Source organism: Ranitomeya variabilis, chromosome 6, assembly GCF_051348905.1.
Source record: "Ranitomeya variabilis isolate aRanVar5 chromosome 6, aRanVar5.hap1, whole genome shotgun sequence".
Classification (NCBI taxonomy): Eukaryota; Metazoa; Chordata; class Amphibia; order Anura; family Dendrobatidae; genus Ranitomeya; species Ranitomeya variabilis.
Genome location: NC_135237.1, coordinates 571198252 through 571214870, shown reverse-complemented (window position 1 = coordinate 571214870; position 16619 = coordinate 571198252).

The window sequence follows — 16619 nt, the reverse complement described above, 5'->3', positions numbered from 1 at the left end:
CTGTACATATCAGCAAGCAACAGTCTTCTGAACAACACTCCAAATGCCTTTTCAGACAGTATGAAACTAACTGTATATATAGTATATGCGAGTATACAGTACAGACCAAAAGTTTGGACACACCTTCTCATTTAAAGATTTTTATGTATTTTCATGACTATGAAAATTGTACATTCACACTGAAGGCATCAAAACTATGAATTAACACATGTGGAATTATATACTTAACAAAAAAGTGTGAAACAACTGAAATTATGTCTTATATTCTAGGTTCTTCAAAGTAGCCACCTTTTGCTATGATGACTGCTTTGCACACTCTTGGCATTCTCTTGATGAGCTTCAAGAGGTAGTCACCGGGAATGGTCTTCCAACAATCTTGAAGGGGTTCCCAGAGATGCTTAGCACTTGTTGGCCCTTTTGCCGTCACTCTGCGGTCCAGCTCACCCCAAACCATCTCGATTGGGTTCAGGTCTGGTGACTGTGGAGGCCAGGTCATCTGGCGTAGCACCCTATCACTCTCCTTCTTGGTCAAATAGCCCTTACACAGCCTGGAGGTGTGTTTGGGGTCATTGTCCCAACGCAAACCGGATGGAATAGCATGTCGATGCAAGATGCTGTGGTAGCCATGCTGGTTCAGTATGCCTTCAATTTTAAATAAATCCCCAACAGTGTCACCAGCAAAGCACCCCCACACCATCACACCTCCTCCTCCATGCTTCACGGTGGGAACCAGGCATGTAGAGTCCGTCTGTTCACCTTTTCAGCGTCGCACAAAGACACGGTGGTTGGAACCAAAGATGTCAAATTTGGACTCATCAGACCAAAGCACAGATTTCCACTGGTCTAATGTCCATTCCTTGTGTTCTTTAGCCCAAACAAGTCTCTTCTGCTTGTTGCCTGTCCTTAGCAGTGGTTTCCTAGCAGCTATTTTACCATGAAGGCCTGCTGCACAAAGTCTCCTCTTAACAGTTGTTGTAGAGATGTGTCTTCTGCTAGAACTCTGTGTGGCATTGACCTGGTTTCTAATCTGAGCTGCTGTTAACCTGCGATTTCTGAGGCTGGTGACTCGGATAAACTTATCCTCAGAAGCAGAGGTGACTCTTGGTCTTCCTTTCCTGGGGCGGTCCTCATGTGAGCCAGTTTCTTTGTAGCGCTTGATGGTTTTTGCCACTGCACTTGGGGACACTTGCAAAGTTTTCCCAATTTTTCGGACTGACTGACCTTCATTTCTTAAAGTAATGATGGTGTTACAGACGCCGCTCTCCTGCGGCGCGGTTCTCACCGCTCCAGCGCTGCTGTTACAGACGCCGCTCTCCTGCAGCGCGGTTCTCACCGCTCCAGCGCTGCGCTCCTGCGTTCTTGTTCCACCGCTGCTGCGCTCGGGTCTGTACGCTCCTCTGCCTTCCCTGCACTTCCGGTGGCCGGGTCCTCTGCTGGAATCCTGTCTCTGCGCAGGCGCTCTAGCTTCCCTCCTGGACGCAGGTCCTGCCTCTCTGCTACCGCCTCCTGAGATCATGGGTTACTCCTCATCCAATCCTGTCCCTACTCCTACTATATAAGGTAGCTCTTCCTGCTTCCTGGTGCCTGATTGTCTTAGCACTTTTGCTATTACGTCTGGCCCTCCGTTGTTTCCTGCTCTGTGCCCGCACGCTGTGCTTCCGTGCTACCTTTCCAATTACCTCTCTCCCTCCTTGTTGTTACCTTGTTCCAGTTCTTCCGTCCCTGTGGCTTATCTTGTTTTTGGTTCTGTTTCCTGCCCTCAGTCCCGCTCCGCTCCTGCCTCCCTGTCCTCAGTTCCTTCCATTACCTCTCGTATTCCCCTCCCATATCCTGTTGCTTTTTCTCTCTCCCTGGAGCCGTCCCTGCTGGTATCTCACCGTGGGTAAGTGACCTCTGGGCTTGCTCCTTGCGGTCCCTGTATAGGGGTCGTTCTCCCTTAGGCCGCTCGCCCAGGGGTAGGTCTCCCCACGGTCCAGAGGGTCCACTCTTGTTTCCTCTAGTACGCTACATTACAATCAGGCGATGGACCCCGCAGGTACCCCTTTTTCGGCCCAGAAAGAGCTATCCCATTTGCGCGAGAACCAACAGCGCATAATGGCTTTTTTGAAGTCTATGGAGTCTCGCCTCACGGCTATTCAGTCTACTGACCCGGTTAACGCCGCCGAATTAGCTAACCTCCAACAAGAGCTTGCCCAGCAACGCGATACCCAGTCTCGCATGCTGAGTTATATGGCCTCTATAGATGACCGTTTATTTAATCTTCAGTCAGCCCCAGCTGTGGTCGCGCAAGCCTCTTCTCTAGACTCTAGTTCACCATCTACGGCTCATCCTCCCCCTCGTTTAGGTAAACCTCCCAGGTACTCCGGCGATCCTAAACTTTGTAGGGGATTTTTAAATCAATGCCGCCTTCACTTTGAGCTTCTGCCACTTCAATATCCATCTGACCGGGCGAGAGTGGCATTCATAGTGTCTCATCTGGAGGGAGAGGCATTAGCTTGGGTGAATCCTTTTTGGGAGCGTGACGATCCCGTTGTCCGCCACCTGGATGTGTTTTTAGAAACCTTTCGGAAGGTTTTCGATGAGCCCGGACGTTTAGCCTCTACGACTGAGTCTCTTTTTAATTTGCGTCAGGGTTCTTCTTCCGTAGGACAATATGCCATCCGCTTCCGTACTCTGGCCTCGGAGTTAGGGTGGAACAATGAAGCCCTTGTGGGTGCTTTTTGGCGGGGCTTTGTCCAGCCGTATTAAAGACGAGCTCGCCGGTCGAGACACTCCAACTACGCTTGAGGACCTCATCTCTCTCTCCACCCGGATTGACCTCCGTTTCCAGGAGCGATCACGGGAGTCTGCTAGAGAGAGAAGACCAATGCCTGTCTCTTCTACCCTCCGTCAGCCAAGTTCATCTCGTGCCCCCGTAGCTGTTCCCTCTTCTGTTCCAACCCCCGAACCTATGCAAGTGGATCGAGTCAGAATGGCGGAACAACGCCGCAAGGAGAGGCGCACTCAGGGTCTCTGCTTCTATTGTGGTAGTGCTGCCCATTTACTCCGCAGTTGTCCTGACAGACCGGAAAACTCCTCCGCCTAGGGCAGGTAAGAGAGGCCTCCCTAGGTGCTCACGTTTCCTCTCAACCTCTGACTCTTTCCATTCTTTTTATCTCTAACCAGCATCAATCTTCCGAAGTGGCGTATGTGGATTCTGGAGCGGCAGGCAATTTTATCAGTCTTGAGGCGGCTCGGAGGCTTCGCGTACCAGTAATCTCCTTGGACACTCCCCGCCTAATCACCTCGGTGGATGGAAGACCTTTACAAGACGCTATTTCTCTCGTTTCTGAAGAGGTGGAGATACAAATTGGGGCCCTTCATCGCGAGAAGATCGCTTTTTATGTTCTGCCTAAACTCTCCTACGCCTTCCTGCTGGGCCTTCCCTGGCTTCGACTACATGAGCCTACTCTAAATTGGCGCACTGGAGATGTACTCCGATGGGGTCCTTCGTGCCATGATCGTTGTCTTCGGTCTGTTCGTCCAGTTTCTCGTACCCAGCCTGCTGAAGTTCCCGATGGATTACCTACCTCATACTGGTCTTACGCTGACGTCTTTAACAAGCGAGAAGCCGAGAATCTTCCTCCCCATCGTTCCTACGATTGTCCTGTGGAGCTTCTCCCCGGTTGTTCTCCTCCTAGGGGAAGAATTTACCCGCTTTCTGCTGCAGAGACTAAATCCATGTCCGAGTACATACAAGAGAACCTAGCTAAAGGTTTCATCCGGAAATCCTCTTCCCCTGCTGGAGCAGGGTTCTTCTTTGTGAAGAAGAAGGACGGTTCCTTGAGACCTTGTATAGACTATCGGGGACTGAACAGTATCACGGTCAAGAATCGCTATCCTCTGCCCCTTATACCTGAGCTCTTCGATCGTCTCCGAGGCGCTCGTATTTTTACTAAGCTGGATTTACGTGGCGCTTACAATCTGGTCCGGATACGCTCTGGCGATGAGTGGAAGACCGCCTTTAACACCCGGGTGGACATTATGAGTATTTAGTTATGCCTTTCGGTCTCTGCAATGCCCCCGCGGTTTTCCAGGAGTTCGTCAACGATGTGTTCCAGGACCTTCTTTGCTCTTGTGTTCTGGTTTATTTGGACGATATCCTTATTTTTTCTTCAGATCTTCCGTCACATCGCAGAAGTGTTCGCGAGGTCTTGCAACGCTTAAGAGATAACCACTTGTATGCCAAGATTGAGAAATGCTTATTTGAGCAAACCTCACTACCTTTCCTTGGATACATTGTCTCTGACTCTGGCCTTAAGATGGACCCTGAGAAGGTGAATGCCATTATTAACTGGCCACGGCCCTGCGGTGTGAAAGCCATCCAATGCTTCATCGGATTCGCCAACTATTACAGACAATTAATTCCGCATTTCTCCTCTATGATTCGTCCTCTTTCTCTTCTCACTCGCAAAGGTTCCTGTTCCAAGGATTGGTCTCCTCAGGCCGAGGAGTCCTTCGTTCAACTCAAAAGAGCCTTTTCTTCTGCACCAGTCCTGCATCACCCGGAGGTGAACAAGCCTTTTATTCTGGAAGTGGACGCCTCCTCTACCGGGGCTGGAGCAGTGCTCTCACAAAAGACCCCGGAGGGTCTAACGGCCCCATGCGGCTTCTTCTCTAAAGCCTTTTCTTCCTCCGAACGAAACTACACTATAGGAGATCGAGAACTGCTGGCCATCAAGTTGGCTCTGGAGGAGTGGAGATATCTACTTGAGGGCTCAGTACACCCGTTCGTAATCTTCTCCGATCACAAGAATCTTACTTACCTGCAGACTGCGCAAAGATTGAATCCACGTCAAGCTAGATGGTCTTTGTTCTTTGCTCGCTTTGAATTCGAACTTCGTTTTCGGCCAGGCAACAAAAACATAAGAGCTGACGCCTTGTCCCGCTCTTTCCAGTCATCTGATGCCGTAGAGGAGCCTGCTTACATCATTGACCCTACTAAAATGGTCACCGTTGCTCCGTTACAGTTGCTCCAACCCCCACCGGGTAAGACTCTTGTCTTGGATCGGGACACTAGGAGGGTCTTATCTTGGGGCCATTCGTCCAAATTGGCTGGTCATGCCGGTACGAGAAAGACGTTTCTTCTCATCTCACGATACTATTGGTGGCCTACCTTACGTCAAGACGTAAAGGACTTCGTAGCTTCTTGTCCTTCTTGTGCCAGAAACAAAGTACCTAGACGACTACCGCTAGGAAATCTCCTTCCTCTTCCCGTTCCGTCCGCACCTTGGCAACACATCGCAATGGACTTCATCACCGACCTACCATGCTCTTCCGCCTGCACGGTCATCCTCGTTGTGGTAGACCGATTCTCTAAGATGGCTCACTTCATTCCTCTGTCCAGTCTACCTTCCGCTCCTGAGTTGGCAAACATTTTTATTCTTAATATTTTCAAATTCCATGGCCTCCCTCAGCACATCGTGTCAGACAGAGGGGTTCAATTTACTTCCCGCTTTTGGAGAGCTTTGTGCAAACTCTTAAATGTGAATTTGGACTTCTCTTCCTCGTATCATCCTCAAACTAACGGTCAAGCGGAACGCACCAACCAGACATTGGCTGTCTATCTTCGGCATTTTTCTAATGCCCACCATAATGACTGGGTCAAACTACTTCCTTGGGCTGAGTTTGCCTATAACAACCATTCCAGCGAGTCCTCAGCCAAGTCTCCATTTTTTATTGTTTTTGGTCAGCATCCAAGTGTTCCCTTACCGGTTTCTCCTGCTTCTGGTGTTCCAGCAGCTGACTCTATGGCTCTCGACTTTTCTTCCATCTGGGACGAGGTCAAACAAACATTAAATCAAGCTTCGTCTAGAATGAAGAGACAAGCAGACAAGAGACGTTTAGATTCTCCTCCTTTCTCTCCTGGTGATAAGGTCTGGCTTTCTTCAAGATTCATCAGACTTAAAATTCCTTCCCACAAGCTTGGTCCGCGTTTCATCGGTCCTTTTGAGATTCTACGTCGGGTCAACGATGTCGCCTACAAGCTGAAATTGCCTGCCTCGCTCCGTATACCCAATACGTTTCATGTCTCTCTCCTCAAACCAGCCGTCTTTAACCGTTTTCATTCCCCCTCTGGTACCTCTCCTCAACCAGCCAGTACGGACAACATTTTTGAGGTTAAGGACATTTTGGCGGTCAAGAAGGTTCGGGGTAAAGAGTTTTTTCTGGTGGACTGGAAGGGGTTTGGTCCGGAGGAGAGGTCCTGGGAACCCTTGGAGAACATTGATGCCCCTCGTGTTCTTAAAAGATTTTTTGCTACTCTTCGTAAAGGGGGGTATAAGAAGGGGGGTACTGTTACAGATGCCGCTCTCCTGCGGCGCGGTTCTCACCGCTCCAGCGCTGCTGTTACAGACGCCGCTCTCCTGCGGCGCGGTTCTCACCGCTCCAGCGCTGCGCTCCTGCGTTCTCGTTCCACCGCTGCTGCGCTCGGGTCTGTACGCTCCTCTGCCTTCCCTGCACTTCCGGTGGCCGGGTCCTCTGCTGGAATCCTGTCTCTGCGCAGGCGCTCTAGCTTCCCTCCTGGACGCAGGTCCTGCCTCTCTGCTACCGCCTCCTGAGATCATGGGTTACTCCTCATCCAATCCTGTCCCTACTCCTACTATATAAGGTAGCTCTTCCTGCTTCCTGGTGCCTGATTGTCTTAGCACTTTTGCTATTACGTCTGGCCCTCCGTTGTTTCCTGCTCTGTGCCCGCACGCTGTGCTTCCGTGCTACCTTTCCAATTACCTCTCTCCCTCCTTGTTGTTACCTTGTTCCAGTTCTTCCGTCCCTGTGGCTTATCTTGTTTTTGGTTCTGTTTCCTGCCCTCAGTCCCGCTCCGCTCCTGCCTCCCTGTCCTCAGTTCCTTCCATTACCTCTCGTATTCCCCTCCCATATCCTGTTGCTTTTTCTCTCTCCCTGGAGCCGTCCCTGCTGGTATCTCACCGTGGGTAAGTGACCTCTGGGCTTGCTCCTTGCGGTCCCTGTATAGGGGTCGTTCTCCCTTAGGCCGCTCGCCCAGGGGTAGGTCTCCCCACGGTCCAGAGGGTCCACTCTTGTTTCCTCTAGTACGCTACAGATGGGATGGCCACTCATTTTTCTTTACTTAGAATTTGTATTATAGCAAGAAAAAAGCAGCTAACAGTCTATTCAGTAGGACTATCAGCTGTGTATCCACCAGACTTCTGCACAACACAACTGATGGTCCCAACCCCATTTATAAGGCAAGAAATCCCACTTATTAAACCTGACAGGGCACACCTGTGAAGTGAAAACCATTCCCGGTGACTACCTCTTGAAGCTCATCAAGAGAATGCCAAGAGTGTGCAAAGCAGTCATCAAAGCAAAAGGTGGCTACTTTGAAGAACCTAGAATAGAAGACATATTTTCAGTTGTTTCACACTTTTTTGTTAAGTATATAATTCCACATGTGTTAATTCATAGTTTTGATGCCTTCAGTGCGAATGTACAATTTTCATAGTCATGAAAACACAGAAAAATCTTTAAATGAGAAGGTGTGTCCAAACTTTTGGTCTATACTGTATATAGCAGAGAAGAGTGGCCAACACTGAACAACTGAGCTCATCAAAGCAGGAAAGCTCCTGGAGCTCTCAACTGAGCAGATTAATCCCAGCACTCCTAGCAGAAACCTGCACTGTTTAATATAATGGTGATGTGCTTCTAATAGCTGCAGGAGTATGTGAAATCAGACATCGCGGTCTTCTGGCCCCTCTCTGTCTCAGTAAACCTGTGATAAAATGGCAGCTAGTTGGAGGGGGAGTAGATGTGCACAGAGTGCAACTCAAAAATAGGGAGGGTAACAACGTGGCAGTGGAATTTGCCTGAATGAGCAGTTATCTGACAGGAGAAAACCAACTCCACCATGCTTGCTGCTGGGATGGGGAGAGTGAGAAAGATGGAATCCATCATAAGAAAGTGCAGCTGGAGAGGCTGTGTCATGGGAGGGGTGAGCCAGGTTTTGATGATGCCGAGGAAGGAAAGTTTGTTAGTAATGAAAAGATTATGGATGTAACGCTCGCGCCCTGACTGGGTGACGTGAGCGAGTATTGTGGCCCCACTGTGCCACAAACCAGACTACCCTGGAGGGGCGTGACTAAGCAGCTGCCTTGGTGTTCACTGGAGCCTCTAGTGGTGAGGTGAGGCTTGTGCGGCAGGTAGCTACCAGGTACCACGCCCGGGCGGTGTCTGGCTGTAGCAGCTGATCCCACTGGGGGATAGAACTCTAGGCACAGGTGTGGGCAAGTACAGACGGGCACGGCTGGCTCTCTGGTGGGCGGGCATGGAACAGACTGGAGGAATCGGGACTGTAAGAGGTAGGGCAGGAACACAGGCAGGTACGAGAAGGAAAAGGGAGCAAACCCAAACCAGTTCAGACTGGAGGGACAGGCACTGCTTCAGGAGGCACGGGAACACAGGCAGGTACGAGTGGGATAAGGGAACGGGTAGTAACTAGTACGGACTGGAGAGCAGAGCCAAGCAGCGGGGCACAGACAGCAGAGCCGCAGGATGCGAAGAGCAGAGCTGAGCCGCAGGACGCGGCGAGCAGAGCGGAGCCGCAGGGAGCAGAGTGGAGCACCCTAATTGTTGACGTAATGGCGCCCCCCCTTTATGTCGTTAGCCCTGAAAGCCTTAGTGCACCCTAAAAAATCTTAACTCTAAATTATACACAAAAAAACACACACATTACAAAAGATGGTAGACAGTACAACCCAATCAAAAAATACTCGGAGGGAAAATCCACAAAATCACACAGATAACCTGTTTACACACTAGGGTTTAAAATCTATAATCGCATTAATGATCGACTTTTGGGCTGCAGTGCAGATAATAATGTACCCAGATCAACATCCATATTGCACATTGCCCATATAATTTTGTTCAAAGCAAAAAGAAAAACAGATTGCCGCACCAACCGCTAGTGAAAACACCTGTGCATGTGTGTGTCAGATATCCAGCGTATATGCCACTTGCAGAACTTGGGTGCTGCCACAGAAAAATAATCCATGAAATAGCAAAAACGTAGAAGAAAGTGGGCACTCACCATCTGCTAATGTTCAGTCTTTATTGTGCCACATGCCAAATGCAGAAATAGCAGGGAGAAACGTGATATAAAAAGACGACGGCCGTTTCGCGATGCTGCGCTTCCACTACAAATGCGGTCACTGCAATTTTTGTGGGTATCACATGATAGACAAACTAATAAGGCTAGGTCCTGTCACCCATAAAGTGCAGCAGTTTATTTCATGCAGGACCACGTATGTGGTATATGCCTTGTTCTGCCCATGTGGATTTTACTATATTGGGAAAACTATTATACCGTTGTTTGTGAGGTTCAGAGAACATTTCAATTCGATCAGCACTGGCAAGGGTGTCCCCCGGTTAATATCACATATGCGTTTACATCATGGAGGGGATGTGTCAGTTTTGAGATTTACGGGACTAGAAAGAGTAGCTTTATCTGATCGGGGAGGAGATCATAACAAATTACTTCTGAGAAGAGAGAGGAAGTGGATCATGAGGGTTAATGCTACAGGACCCTTGGGGTTAAACGAGAGACTGGATATGTCTTTATATTTATAATGGAGAGTTGGCAATATAATATGATGTTGTTTGCACAGTTTATGTTCAAGATTTCATATTTATGTAAAGTACTCATTCTCACATTGTTTTTAATCACTTTTATGTTTTTATTTGATTAGTAGGATTGTGATGGTGCAGGTGAGTGGCTGGCCACCTGGCAGCAGTTTCCGCTATATAGTCTTCCCACTCACACTCTGCATCAAGACCCGTGGAAGCGCAGCAGCGCGAAACGGCCGTCATCTTTTTATATCACGTTTCTCCCTGCTATTTCTGCAATTCACATGTGGCACAATAAAGACTGAACATTAGCAGATGGGGAGTGCCCACTTTTTTCTACGTTTTTGCCATATAATTTTGTGACATACACATCCTTAGTTCAGTGACTAATACCAATAATCTATACATGACCAAAGAATGCCACATAATAGGGATCAGGCAGGAGACATGAGGCTCACAGCATGGAGCAGGGAGAGGACAGAACTCACAGCATGGCCCGGAGGGGTAAGTAAGATGGTGGGTGTATCTGCCTGATGGGAGAGGGCAAGCCATGCAGTGATGCCGGCAGGGACGTTACAATGGATGTATGAAAGTTTGTTGCAGACAGACCAAGCGTTCCATAAGTTTTCACACCCCTTTACCTTTTTCACTATTTCATTGCAGCCATTTGGTAAATTCAAAAAAGTTCATTTTTTCTCATTAATGTTCACTCTGCGCCTCATCTTGACTGAAAGAAAAAAAAACAGAAATGTAGAAATTTTTGCAAATTTATTAAAAAAGAGAAACTGAAATCTCCCATGGTCATAAGTCTTCAGCCCCTTTGCTCAGTATTGAGGAGAAGCCCCTTTTGAGCTAGTACAGCCATGAGTCTTCTTGGGAATGATAGAACAAGTTTTTCACCCCTGGATTTGGGGATCCTCGGCCATTCTTCCTTGCAGATCCTCTCCAGTTCCATCAGGTTGGATGGTGAACGTTGGTGGACGCCATTTTCAGGTCTCTCCAGAGATGCTCCATTGGGTTTAGGTCAGGGCTCTGGCTGGGATGGTCATGAATGGTCACAGAGTTGTTCTGAAGCCGCTCCTTTGTTATTTTAGCTGTGTGCTTAGGGTCATTGTCTTGTTGGAAGGCGAACCTTCGGCCAAGTCTGAGGTCCAGAGCACTCTGGAAGAGGTTTTTATCCAGGACATCTCTGTACTTGGCCGCATTCATATTTCCTTCAATGGTAACCAGTCGTCTTGTCCCTGCAGCTGAAGAACACCCCCATAACATGATGCTGCCACCACCATGCTTCACTGTTGGGATTGTATTGGGCAGGTGATGATCAGTGCCTGGTTTTCTCCACACATACCGCTTAGAATTATCACCACAAAAGGTCTATCTTCATCTCATCAGACCAGGGAATCTTATTTCTCATAGTCTGGGAGTCCTTCATGTGTTTTTTAGCAAACTCTATGTGACTTTCATATGTCTTGCACTGTGGAGAGGCTTCCGTCTGGCCACTCTGCCATAAAGGCCTGACTTGTGGAGGGCTGCAGTGATAGTTGACTTTGTGGAACTTTCTCCCATCTCCCTCTGCATCTCTGGAGCTCAGCCACAGTGATCTTGGGGTTCTTCTTTACCTCTCACCAAGGCTCTTCTCCCATGATTGCTCAGTTTGGCTGGACGGCCAGGTCTAGGAAGACTTCCTGTGGTCCCAAACTTCTTCCATTTAAGGATTATGGAGGCCACTGTGCTCTTAGGAACCTTGAGTACTGCAGAAATTCTGCTGTAACCTTGGCCAGATCTGTACCTTGCCACAGTTCTGTCTCGGAGCTCCTTGGCCAGTTCCTTTGACCTCATGATTCTCATTTGGTCTGACATACACTGTGAGCTGTGAGGTCTTATACAGACAGGTGTGCGCCTTCCAAATCAAGTCCGATCAGTTTGATTAAACACAGCTGGACTCAAATGAAGGAGCAGAACCATCTCAAGGAGGATCACAAGGAAATGGTCAGCATGTGACTTAGGCTACTTTCACACTAGCGTTAACTGCAATACGTCGCAAATGCGTCGTTTTTGCGAAACGCCGCATCCAGCAAAAGTTTTTGCTGGATACGTTGTTTCGTCATAGAGTAACATTAGCGACGCATTTGCGACGCATTTGCGACGCATTTCCAAACGGTGAATGCGTTTGGCGGCGTTTGGGCGTATGGTAGCGGTCCGTCGGGAGAAAAAAACGTTACATGTAACGTTTTTTGCTCCCGACGGTCCGCTTTTTCCGACCGCGCATGCGCAGTCGGAACTCCGCCCCCACCTCCCCGCACTTCCCCGCACATCACAATGGGGCAGCGGATGCGTGGGAAATATGCATCCGCTGCCCCCGTTGTGCGGCGGAGACCACACTAGCGTCGGGAACGTCGGCCCGACGCGCAGCGACGGGTTGTTCCCGACGCTAGTGTGAAAGTAGCCTTACATATGAGGGTCCGAGCAAAGGGTCTGAAGACTTATGACTGTGATATTTCAGTTTTTTCTTTTTTATTAACTTTGCAAAAAGTTCTACATTTCTGTTTCAGTCAAGATGGGGTGCAGAGTGCACATTAATGAGAAAAAAATGAACTTTTATGAATTTACTAAATGGCTGCAATGAAACAGTGAAACATTTACAGGGGTCTGAATACATTCCGTACCCACTGTATATGCTTGTATATAGGAGAAGTAATATTCAATATACAGCAGGTGGTCCGAAAAATAATTAGTATGACCCAGAATACAGGAAAAGGAAACTATAATGTTATTAAACCATAAGAAAGTCTAAGTAGTAAGACCAGTCATTACAAATGCAGGGAGTGTAGTGGAAGATCCTCAACGTGCTTCACTATCAAACCACGGCTTCCTCAAGAGATAAGTGTAATTGCACAAAACTGAGCTGCTCCCACCGGTAATGAGCGCTCTTCTGCCATGATGCCACGTTGCAGTGGAGAAGGCGCATAGTAGATCAGAAGTTCCAGCCCGGACCAAAGAAACACAATGGATTGTGACTATCTGAACAAAACAAAAGGTTGTAATATTAAATGAGAATAATGGGATGAGGGGAAAATATGTGTAACTGGGTTATCAATCGCAATCAATATAGAAGAAGACATGTATCAGGATCAGGTGGCACCCTGCAATACATAATAATCACAATTGTGTATCTACATAGATGGGTCCTACAATTCCCAAAAGAACAAACTTCATGTCCATAGCTCAAGTGTATACTTGAGCCTCAAGTACACCGTTCTCTCTTGGTTCTCCTCCTATCTCTCTGGCCGATCCTTCACTGTTTGTTTTGCTGGTTCCTCCTCCTCTCACCTTCCCCTTACTGTTGGGGTTCCTCAAGGATCAGTCCTAGGCCCCCTCCTCTTCTCTTTGTATACTGCCCCTATTGGACAAACAATCAGTAGATTTGGTTTCCAGTACCATCTCTATGCTGACGACACCCAATTATATACCTCTTCTCCTGTTATCACGCCGACCTTTTTAGAAAACACCAGTGATTGTCTTACCGCTGTCTCTAACATCATGTCCTCCCTCTATCTGAAACTGAACCTGTCAAAAACTGAACTCCTCGTGTTCTCTCCCTCTACAAACCTACCTTTGCCCGACATTGCCATCTCTGTGTGCGGTTCCACCATTACTCCAAAGCAACATGCCCGCTGCCTTGGAGTCATCCTTGATTCCGAGCTTTCATTCACCCCCCACATCCGATCACTGGCTCGCTCTTCTTATCTGCATCTCAAAAACATTTCCAGAATTCGCCCTTTTCTTACTTTCGACTCTGCAAAAACTCTTACTGTCTCACTTATTCATTCTCGTCTGGACTATTGTAACTCTCTACTAATTGGCCTACCTTTTACCAGACTCTCCCCGCTCCAATCTGTCCTGAATGCTGCTGCCAGGATCATATTCCTCGCCAACCGTTACACCGATGCCTCTACCTTGTGCCAGTCATTACACTGGCTACCCATCCAATCCAGAATCCAGTACAAAACTACTACCCTCATCCACAAAGCACTCCATGGCTCAGCACCACCCTACATCTCCTCTCTGGTCTCAGTCTACCAACCTACCCGTGCCCTCCGCTCTGCTAATGACCTCAGGTTAGCATCCTCAATAATCAGAACCTCCCACTCCCGTCTCCAAGACTTTACACGTGCGGCGCCGATTCTTTGGAATGCACTACCTAGGTTAATACAATTAATCCCCAATCCCCACAGTTTTAAGCGTGCACTAAAAACTCATTTGTTCAGATTGGCCTACCGCCTCAACGCATTAACCTAATTATCCCTGTGTGGCCTATTAATAAAAAACAACAACATAATCACGTTCCTCCATCATGTTCTCATACACTTTATGCAGTTAATAGCCTCTGTGTCTGTACTGTTACATACTTAGGCAGTTAACTGGTTCATGCAGCTTTACATGAACACCCGAGCCTTACACTATGGCTGGTCCAAATAACTAAAGCAATTGTTACCATCCACCTCTTGTGTCTCCCCTTTTCCTCATAGATTGTAAGCTTGCGAGCAGCAGGGCCCTCTTTCCTCCTGGTATCTGTTTTGAACTGTGATTTCTGTTATGCTGTAATGTCTGTTGTCTGTATAAGTCCCCTCTATAAGTTGTAAAGCGCTGCGGAATATGTTGGCGCTATATAAATAAAATTATTATTATTATTATTATTATTATACGTGTCACGCTGTGATGGTCTTCAGTAAGGAGCTGGGACCCTGAACTATCCCCGTCCTAGTGGTACTCTTAAAGGTAGAGAAGCCTGAGTCTTCGACCTTACTATGCCCCTGTAAAAACCCTCATCTGTCCCCTCCCCCATCCAATGAGGCATGGGACAAAAATGAAAGGTAAACCAGACACAAAGACAAACAGGATAACATAAAACCTCATACAAAAGTACTAACCAACAATAGGAAGGAGGATAGGGACTGGGAGGAATAAACTAAATGGGAACAGGGACCAGGAGATAAACACCCACGTTGTCACAACTCAGCTGTCGGGTGACATGGGACCAGGGGCTCCTTCCCTGTCCCTACCACTAGGGGTGCCCTAGCTCACCCTGTTCCCCAAGTTAATCGCCCTCAGTCTGTACCCTTCCCCCACCCAGGGGAGAGGGGAGTAGTAGTGCACCGTAGTTCACCAACCAGATTCACAAGGCAATTTTAACAATGGTAACAGAAAATACCAAACATACAAATATACTCTCACATATAAAAGAGTGGAATGGAGGATGGGATTAAACCAAGGTAGCAAGGGAATTATCTCAAACGCCTTCTCCAACAACCTCCAGCCATGCAGCATAAGCTAGCTCTGACAATAAATGCTAGCCAGGGCCCAGTTTACATAGGAGATGGGAGTGGCTAAAAGTGCACAGCTGAGAGTCTTAATGCAGGAAAGCTTCTAGGAGCTCTCAACTGAGTAGATTAACCCCTGAACTGCTAAAATAAATTAGCACCATTTAATAAGAATGTGAAGTGCTTCTAATCAGTCTCAGCGGTCTTGTGGCTCCTCTCTGTCGCGATAACCCCGTGACACATGTACAACAGCAAACTACAGATCACCACAACTCCAACTACTTAGCTTTAGCGCACAGCACAACGTTTCTTAAGAGCAAGTAAGCGGAGCTTCCTCCGGCAGGACAGAGAGGGTCAGGTCAGGTTTTATAGGAAAAGTTAACAACCAGATCAGAAGCAACAGAAATGTAGCTGCGTGTTTCTGACCAGCATAGAAAGGGTCGTTAACCTCTTCAGCACCAAAGGAAACCAAATTCATTTAACATGGGATCCAAATACACAGGCTGAATGGAAGATCTGCGATTCACAATACGCACAGATCTTCTACACCCAGATATCACAGGTTGGCGTGACACACTCGTGACGATATGCCTAGAGGAATATCACTCTACAAAGTGCAACAATGGTCTCACATATAAAGAGCATGTGCCTGCTGTGCTCCTCTATAAGGTGCAATCAGTCTCATAAAGGAAAAATAGTGCCTAGTGCAATAAAAACTCCCCAAAATTGAGGAGCACAGGGCTGTCATGGTGGAAGAAAAATAAAAAACGAGGGATCTAAGGAATATGAACCGCCTTAGGTAGACCATGCAGTACGTGCCACCAGAAGCATCTCTGACATTTCGTGGTCGCTTCCTCGGAAGACTACAGACTCAAGGTTAATCCAGACTGTACAGGATTAACTCTTTGATGTCCAATCTGGTTTTTATTTCCGGACTTTTCGACCCTTCCTGAATGTTCTGCATTCTGAGGCAGCTTTCCCTGACCTAGCTCTTTCTATTGCAGAGAATAGAAAACCAGCTCGTCCGGACTCTAGGCAAGATAAAGCACGGATCTCATAGGTCGAAAACATGGAAAATCAATGAACAAAAAATCCAACTTCGTAAAATACCAAATTTATTCAGACATAAAATTAAAACATTTCCAAAATATGATTGTCAGAGGCAACAGTTTCTAACCAGGCTACGTCCTTTCTCAAAGTTACGTATGCCAGACTCCCATGATGCATTTATACATCTCAACACCAATGATCATTGAAGACAAAATCACATGAAAAACATCAAAAAACAAGAACAACAACAATGAATAACATTAAAAGAAAATAACAATGCAAGAGAGCAAAGAAAACACAGAAATGCTCAGAAATGCGCAGATGTCGGGGACAGAAGGGTCACATTTGGTTACAACACACGGATCATTTAGTTCTATGAAGGACTCGTCTGATCGCAGCTTATTCATGTCACCAGGAATCTGTTCTTATTCTCCGCCTGCTGTCTCCCGAAATAACAGATGTAAGAATTGAATCACAGGAGCGGGGAAGACAGAGAACTTCATTTCTCCATCATCTATATGCGCGTGGATGGGGGACTGGACATCAGGGGTGGGATTCGGCCGGTTCTCCCCGGTTTGATGGAACCGCTTGTTAAAAAAGCAGCCGATTCCCCGAACTGGGGAGATTCAG